We start from the raw sequence: 9,532 nt of genomic DNA, 5'->3' as shown, positions 1-9,532 counted from the left end.
CTGATGAAGTATATCTCCTGTGAACATAGCATTCTTTTCAAAAGATTGTCTAGGAGGATACAGGCCCCAATATGTTCTAAAGATTTATGCGGGAGCTTGTGTTGGGAAATAGTTCAGTCTACTCCAAAGTGGGACCTGATGTCAGAGGGGTGCAGCGGGGAGAGTTAGCAATGGCCTGATCACCCATATGGATAGGGTGTAGTCCTCTGTCCTGCTAAACTGGTCATCGTAGTGCCTGTTTCATGCTGGAAAACAGGACCCTGTCAATACTGCCACTATCCCCCCCAACCCCATTTTCTTCCTTTCCTGTCTCTCCTAAACACCTTGTACCCAGGAATATTTAACACCCAGTCCTGCCCTTCTTTAAGCCAGGTCTCTGTTATAGCAATACTATCATAATTCCATTTGTCAACTCGTGCCTGTAGTTCACTAGTCTTATTAACCACACTCTATGCATTCATGTACATGCACTTTAACCCTGATTTAGGCGTTTTTACTTTCCTCCTTATTCTGACCCCATCTAATGATTTACTATTGCCTACACTAATTCTATCAAACTCTCCAAGTATTCTATCTACCTTGATACTACTCTCTGATATGTCCTCCTTATCAGTTAATACTTCTCTACTTCCTACTGCCAGTTTTTCTCCTCTCCACTCTGAATTTCCCCTCAGGTTCCCATCCCCCTGCCAATCTATTTTAAACCCTCCCCAACACCACTAGCAAACCTCTCCATAAGAACATTAGTCCCAGTCCTGTTAAGGTGTAACCTGTCTTTCTTGTGCTGTTCCCACCTGCCCCAGAACCAGTGCCATTGCCTCAGAAATTTAAAGCATCCCCTCTTACTCCATTTCTCCAGCCACATGTTGAACTGCTCGATCTTCCTATTCTTATGCACACTAGCACATGGCACTGGGAGTAATCCTGAAATTAGTGCTCTGAAGTCCTGCTTTTTAACTCCCTTCCTAACGCCATAAAACTTGCTTTCAGGGCCTCATCCCTTTTCCTACCTATATCATTGATCTCAATGTGGACAATGACCTCTGGCTGTTCATCCTCCCCCAAAATAATGTCCTGCAGCCGCCCTGTGACATCCTTGACCCTGGCACCAGGGAGGCAACATACCATACTAGAGACACATCTACAGCCACAGAAATGCCTGTCTGCTCCCCTAACTATGGAATCCCCTACTACAGCACTTCCACTCTTCCTCCTCCCTTCCTATGTAGCTGAGCCACCTGTGGTGCCATGAACTTGGCTCTTGCTGCAGTCCTCTGGGGAACCATTTCGCTCACCAGTGTCCAAAGTGGAAAAGCAGCTAGACAGTGAGCTAGCCTCAGGGGACTCCTGCACTACCTGCCTGTTTCTCTTAGATACTCTGGCAGTCATCCATTCCCTCTCTACCTGTGTACTTCTTAGCTGCAGTATGACCGCCTCTCTAAACATGCTATCCACATAATCCACAGCCTTGCAGATGCACCACAGTGACTCTAGCTGCTGCTCTAGTTCTGCAACCTGGAGCTCAAGATTGTGCAACTGGTGGCACTTGCTGCACTTGTAGTCATCAAGGGCACTTTGTACCTGCACGACTTCCCACATCCTGCAGGATACACATTCCACATGACTGAGCTACATTGACACACCTTAAACTTTATATAGTGTTTACTACAGTATGGTATAATATAATAACTCACCTGTCACTCATCAATTGTCTCCTCTGTGCTGAGTCCAGAAAGGCCTAAACTTACCAACCAATCAACTTACAGGATTCCTGTGATGTCATTTTTAGATTTTATCTGTAAACTCTTGGCTCTCACTCTTCGCTGCTTTATGGGCTCCTATGACATTCTTCCCTATAGCAAAGGTAAAGCCAACTACTAGATGCTAAGGAAAGATAAAAAAAGAAAGGTGCACCTCCCTCCCCTCATCACCGCACTCCCTCACTCACCAAACGCCAGCTTAAGCACTATAATGCATCCAAAACAGCATTCCAGAGCAGATTTTTAGCACTGAAAAAGGCCTGTTTTTATGCTCTCTCATTAAAGCTTTTGAAAACCAATTTAATCCAGTTATCTAACTAACTATCTGCAGCTCCAAGGAGAGCCTGTAAACCCCAATTTAAGGTGTCAACTTCCCTCACCCAAACAAAGCATGCCCAATGCTATACTTGTCTCAGATATTAGGGAGGTGCCCTGGCAGATGCCTAAAGTAGGGATTAAACCCCTTAAATATGTTAAGAAGGGGCTTAATGCCTGCTTTATGACTCAATTGATTTACACTAATGTTGTGTTCAAGGTTACCAAGTCTACATGTGGCCTAGTTAATACTTCAAAAAGAATGTTAAGAGTTCACAGACTACAGTATGCCTAGTGTAGTGTCTATATTGAACTGAATGTTTCATGGCTGCCCCCAGACATTCCCTCATGGTAGAGGTCACATGACTATGGCAAGCCAGGTAGGACATTTAGTAATGACTGCATTTCAAAACCCAACCATTCTCCTTTCCATAATAAACAGAGGACACACACATCCCCTTTTTCCTCATGAAGAAAATACAAATTTGCATGCACTATAATGTGTAACTATGAGTCACCCAAGTCACCCACTATACCACAACTGTTTTCATGCATTCACAACCTGTTCATTATTCTAGTCAGTTGCTGCACATGCCTTGCACACACAGTCGTTAAATTGTGCATACCTCTTAATGGTATGCATGCGTGTTGTCATTGGTTTCTCATCTGGGTGATGCTCCCTCTCTGGGGAGTGTCATTCCCATGGCACTTCTTGTTGCCATGTTAACTGTTGCTGTTGTTCCATTTCCATTGTTGGGGGCCGGTGGACCTCTGAGAGTGATGGTTGTTTGATACTTTGTGCAGCTGGTAAGATCCCATTTTCCTGATTGGCTGCCTGCAGCGAAGGACCAATTTCTCTAGTTGTTCATATGTACCTGCAGCTGCGTACAATCGGGGTGACGCATGTCTCAAGTTACCACATGGGCTGACTCCTGTTGAGACTGTTGAAGATTTGTACTCTGACTGGCTCTCCAATGCTCAACTCTTTGGCAGTCTTGTCAAAATGAAATTTGGCTTTCTGCCATTTCACTTTGATTTTTTCATAGTTGCTTTTTTGCTATTGGAAGGGTAATTTGGGTGCAGCATGACATTAGCTTTTGGACTGGACTACTTTCTATGTCTTCAGTTGGTGTGTTTCTCCACTCGAGGATTGCTTTGCATAGGTCTGTGCTAGATTTGCTTAATTGCTTGATGATACCTTTGGCGATTTTCACTGCCGCCTCAGCCTTTCCATTTGACTGGGGATAGTGCGAAGATGATGTACAATGTTGAATTTCCCAATCCTTTGTGAAGTGGCTGAATTCTTCATGAACTGAGGGCCATTGTCACTCATCACAATGTCTGGAATGCCGTACTGACAGAAGTGTGCTTTCAAGTATTCTACTGTCTCTCCTGTTATCAGTGAAGTCAACAAGTCTAACTCCCAGTTGACCGAGTAGTAGTCTACAGTGGAAAGATAATCAGTTCCTGCTATAGTGAAGAAGCCTACTTCCAGCTTGATCCATGGCCTGTCTGGGGTACCATGCATCATCAATGGCGCTCTAGCTTGTTTAGCTTGGTACTTGTTACAAGCACCATACTGGCCGATGTGGTCTTTAATTTCATTACTCATGTGTAAGCAGTAAAGCACTTCTCTTGTCTTCCTCAGACTTGATTCAATTCCTTGATGGCTTACATGGATGCACTTCAACATCTCTCCTCTCATCTCCTTAGGGATGATGACTCTATTTTCCAAGATGCCATCTTGGGCTGTCAATTCATCTCGGTATGTTCAATATGCACTTGTGACCACAGGCGTGTCCTTGATGCTCTCAGGCCATCCTTTCATCACTACTTTTTGAAACACTTGGAGTGTTGCATCTTACGAGTAGTTCACTTGATTTGTGCAAGCGCTTGTCTGCCAGATTCAATGTCTCTGCTGGGTTGATGACTTATAGAGCATGTCGAACTGCTGCTTCATGTTGAATCTGGAAGATTTCACATTCTGTTGTAGCATCCACAACTTTCTTCATGGGGAGTGCTGCTCTCAACACAAGTTGGCAACATGCATCTGTCTTCCTTGCTTGTATGTCATGTCCAGATGATACCTCTATAACAAAAATCACATTCTTTGCAGATGCTTTGGGGCATATAGTAGTGGTTTGAGAAAAATGCGTTGATGTGGCTTGGGGTCAGATTCCACTGTTACTTTGTCTCTCCCAAGAAGGCATTGATGAAAATGCTCACAAGCAAAAACAATAGCCAGGCAAACTTTCTTGATCTGAATGTAGCGCAGTTCAGTTTGCATTAATTCCCTGGATGCAAATGCTACTGGTTGTCCTTGCTGTATTAAGGTTGCTCCAAGACCTGTCTTGCTGGCAGCACCCTACAAGATGATTTCATCATTGATGTCATACTACTTCAGCACTGGCATTGCTATCACCAGTCATTTGATTTTAGTGAATGCTGCTTCTTGTTCTGTGCCCCAATACCACTGCATATCCTTGGCAGTGACCTTGTCTAATGGCTCACAGTTCAATGACAAATTTTGCTAAATAATTCAGGAGTCCACAATCGTTAAACTGCTTTCACATCTGTTGTTGTCAAGATCTGGGCAAAGACCTTTTGCTGTCAGGACTTGACCAATGCACTTCAGACATCTTCAATTGTAATTTTTTTCTTGTTCGGCTTCAGGTTCATCTGGCAAGTTCTCTCCAGTAGTTGTATTAAATTCTGATCATGGCCAGCTATGGCTTCTTCCATTGTGTCTTCACATCCATAGACTAGTAGATCATCTGCTATGGCTTCCACTCCAGGAAGATCACTGACTACCTCATGCTGTCTGCGTTGATACTCTTCTGGAGCTGTGGAAATGCCTAACAGCATGCACAACCATCTGTTTCTCCTGCAAGGCACCCAGGATGTAGTTAGAAAGCTGCTGCTTTCATCCAGCTTCACTTGCCAGTGACCATCCTTCACATCTAGAGTAGTAAAGGTCTTTGCCTTGGCAAGTTGTGACAAAATTCCTTCAATGGTTGGCATGGGGTAGTGAGATATCTTCAGATCCTTTGGGTCTAAGCATGCTGTCAGCACTCCAGGGGCAACATTTTCCCCCTGTTGGGGGGATGTGGGGGAGCGGATGTGGGCGGGCTGGTTCCCGTTCGGCGCCCCCGGTTGGAGGTTTTAAGTGCAAAGTGCCGCCTCGGAGATCACTGGAAGTTTCAAAAATTTTTAGAAGTGTGAAAAGAAATTCCTGACACGTCCCCTCATGTGACGCATGAACTGGGACATGTCAATTTCTTTTGTTTCAACATTTTGTAAACATTTAAAATCCCTCATGAAACCTCATCCCACCCGTGGATGAGGTTTCATGTTTTCTCAGAAGCCCGCTTGGGCTCACGGCCTGCCCGCCAAGCTTAAGGTTGGACGGGCAGGTCCACTGATTACCTCAATTACTTTATTAATGGCCTTACGTGGCCGTTGACAGGTGGGCGTGCGCGTAGCCAACTCGGCTCTATGCGCGCTGACCTGAAAATGTAAATGGCGCGGGGTGACGTTGGGACGCCCGCCCGATGTCACCCCGTGCCATTTTAAGTGTCGGCAAGTGGGCCCCGCCCCCCACGCACCAACCGGAAGATATAGCCCCAGGTTGTTTCACTGATACCATGCTGCTAATCAGTCTGGAGGAGTTGTCACTTCCTTTTTTTACTCCCTTCTTTTCCAGCTCTTCCATCTTATTTTTTAGGCTGGACTTGAGGGCAGCTGGAACTCTCCTCGGCAGATTCTGAATTGGTCTTACACTCTCATCTGCTTCTAGATGATATTCTCCAGGTAGACATCCAAATCCTATAAACACATTTTTGTACTGCTCTAGGATCTGTCCAGAAGTCAATGTTTTTGTGTTCTGTGACACGTTGTAAATCCCTGTTGGCACATTTAGGGTTACTAGTCCAAGCTTTAGATTTTCCCCAGCTGAAATGAGTGGCAGTTACGTACTGTCTATAATCTGGAACTCCAGATCTTCATTCTTGCCATTGCACTCGGCTCTCAGATTAATTTGTCCTCTCAATATGAGCATCGTGCAATCATATAGCCTCAACCTTACTTTTGAGGATTTCATCTTTGGATCGCCTTGTTGAGCTACTTCACACAGGTCTGTGAAAGTCATGATGTTGCATGGTGCACCAGTGTCTATCTGACACTTTTTGTTCACTTGATGCTCTCCTTCTGTGGTCATCTTCTAACAGTCACAAACCATTTATCATCTATAGACTAGACAAGACCAACCTGTTGTATGGTGCCTGTTGCTTCATCAGATTCTTTGGCTGATATCTCTCCTGTGGCCATCCGTATAGGCTTGTTTTGCTTCTTTCTAGCCAAGCACAAATGTGTGAAATGATTTGGCTTCTTGCAGTTAAAACACAGTTTTCCCCATGCTGAACAACTCTTGTTTTCCTTTGTATGATGTCTCCCGCAGTATTTGCATCCTGCCCTTCGTCTGAGATTGTTCTGCTCTTTCAGCCTGGAATGTCTCTCAGCTATAATGTATCTCCTGGTCTGTTGCACCATTTATGTGCTTCAGCTGGCATTTTCCAACCTCTGTGTTTCTGCACACGTTTATCGCTTTCTTGAGAGTAAGTTTCCCCTCTCCCAGTAGATTTGCTGTCACTGTCAGATCTCTTATGCCTAAGACAATTCTACCTTTAATGACATCATCTTTTCATTGCCCGAATTCACATGATTCTGCAAGCTGTGTTACTGCAGTCACACACTGATCAATTTTTCACCTTGAGCTGAATACATAGCATTTAGCATTCATAAGTTACAGTCACTCGGGGTTCAAAGCTAGCCTGCAAGGCTTTCAAAATCGCTGCCATTTGTTTTTTTTCTGTTCTTCTGATAGTTTTAGGGTGGAATACAATTGTAGCAGCCCCTCCCCAGCAGTGTTAAAAGTGTTGCTACTTGTATCGGCTCCGGATTATTAATTAAATCTGTTTCAATCTCATAGTTTTGCCATTGCAAGTGGAAAAATTGCCAGTTCTACGGCATATCTCCTTTCATTTTGACAGGTGCTGGGAGTGGAAAATTTGCAGCCATTTTTGTCTCACCCAGTAATTAAATGCAGCCTTCAGCTTGTGTTAGCTTTTCCTTGCCTGGGTTTTTCTTTCAGCAACTTTTAACACATTGGAACATTTCAGTGTTCCTCTTTCAGTAGCCGTGGATTCTCTTCCAGCTTTTCAAAATTTAATCTCAGCTCCACTTCTGATACCATAGCTGGAATTTTCTGGCCCCATTGAAATCGGGCATCATAGATGGCATGTGTGAACAATATGGTGAGAAGGCCAAAAATTGGTTTTACTCCGTCGTGAAACCAGTTTGCGATCATCCGCTCCACCCATCAATGCTGAGCCGCGTTTCCCACCATCACACGTTGGGAACCTAATTTCAATACTTTAGCATTTCATTATAAGCCCTGCTCACCAGAATCATACCCCCCCATGTCAAATTTACCGCCCTGTCAGTGTGACTTCAGAACGGCGTGCTTCACAACTGCTGTTAAAAGATGTGCACCTGGCGAGCTGAACTTCGAGGGGGACTCGGAGGTGAGTGCACACAACCTTGTGCAGCGCTCGTGAGCATTGCCCGTAGGACATCAAGGAAGAGGCGCTGTGCATTTGCAGCATGTGCGGTGCTAGGGCCAGGGGTCCAGCGCGGATCAGGCTGGGTGGGGAGGGTGGTGGTGGGTGGCAAGGCAGCACAGACTGAAGGAAACACACAAGCACATGCAGGGTTGGGGTGGGGGAAGAGGGGGTGAGGGAAGCGGCCACACACTTGGAAAAGTGACAAGCATTGTTCCGCAGGTAAGTCTGTTCAGCTGTAACTCCATTAACACACTTGGAGTTGGGCCTCTGAAGCTCTTCTGCCCACTCAAGCGATGCAAAAACATGAAAGTGCCACGAAATGCTCCAGGACGTTTCAGCCCTTGGGTTCACACTGCAAATTAATGTGCATTTTGGGGGCAGTAGAGCAATTGGCCAACTGGGCAAGTTATACAATCCCCTTGCGAAAGGTGGCCATGACGCAGTCACTGGTGGAAGTGCTCACGGCCCCTTGCAATGTCTTTATTAAAGTTTGGACCAGTATCCTTCATGGTTCAAGCTAACAGTGCAGCCTTGCTGTGCGGGTTAAGAGAATGCCTGCACCTGAGCTGAGAGCACAGCATGCAGTCCAGTAAGCGAAGCTGCTGCCAATCGGTCGGGTGGAGTGGGGCGGAGGTGGGTAGGGTTTTGGATAGCCATGAAGTGCACTATACACTGGCCATCCAAGTGGTGGCCAGCACTCCCCTGCATGCATGAAGGGGCCTTCAGACTTAACCAAGAGAGGTTTTTAGGACATATATGCTAACCCACCCATCCATTCCTTTGAACCTGCAGGAGAACATCAGGATCATGGAGCCTGGAGATTTAGTGGTATTCCTCATGGCTTACAGAGACCAGAGAAGAAGAAGAAGAAGAGCAGCAAAGGCTCCTGGCTCGGTAAAGGGAGGAGCACCTCCCTCAAGATGAAGGGGCATTAGGGCCTGCTGCAGCTGAAGATCCACAGAGAGCCATCACTCATAGGTGCCTCGCTAGATCCAGGGTCTATAGACAGTGTTTGTAATTCCTGCAGATGACTGAGAACCAGTGTTGCCGAAGACTGCATATGTCTAGGGATCTGGTCGGTCACATATGCCACCTGTTGTAGGATGTGGCGATGCGATGACATGGAGGGTATCCACTGCCAGTGGCCGTGAAAGTGACAGCAGCACTCAATTTTTACGCCAGTGGCTCCTTCCAGGGCTCCACAAGTGACCTGTGCAGGATCTTACAACCCTCCACGCACGAGTGCATCCAGGAGGTCAAGGACACCATCTTCGCAAAGGCACACATCTTTGTGCATTTTGCCTGGGATCAGGAAAGCCAGGAATCAAGAGCGCTGGGATTTGCACAGATCTCAGATTTTCCACAGGTGTAGGGTGACATTGACTGCACTCACGTGGTGTTTAGATCTCCGTGGCAACAAGCAGTCAACTATGTCAACTGCAAGGGCTTCCACTTGCTTAATGTTCAGCTGGTGTGCAACCACCACAAACACATCCTGCAGGTCTGCACATGATTTCCAGGGAGCAACCACGACCCCTACATTTCTTGCAGGCCTCAGGTCGCATACATCTTCCATGGTCCACAGAAGCTGCAGGGTTGGCTCCTCAGGGACAAGGGATACCCACAAAGGATGTGGCTGATGACACTCGTGAGGCAACGTCAGACTGGAACAGAATGATGGTAAAATGAGGCTTATGCCACAACCTGGACTTTGGTGGAGCAAGTGATAGGTATTTTGAAAATGAGGTTCCAGCGCCTGGACAGGTCCAGTGGAGCATTGCACTACAGTCCAGTGAGGGCGTCATGCATAATCGTAGCTTGCTATGTGCAACACAA

Source organism: Cetorhinus maximus, chromosome 18 (assembly GCF_964194155.1).
Source record: "Cetorhinus maximus chromosome 18, sCetMax3.hap1.1, whole genome shotgun sequence".
Lineage (NCBI taxonomy): Eukaryota > Metazoa > Chordata > Chondrichthyes > Lamniformes > Cetorhinidae > Cetorhinus > Cetorhinus maximus.
Note: the sequence above shows the minus strand (reverse complement) of the source record.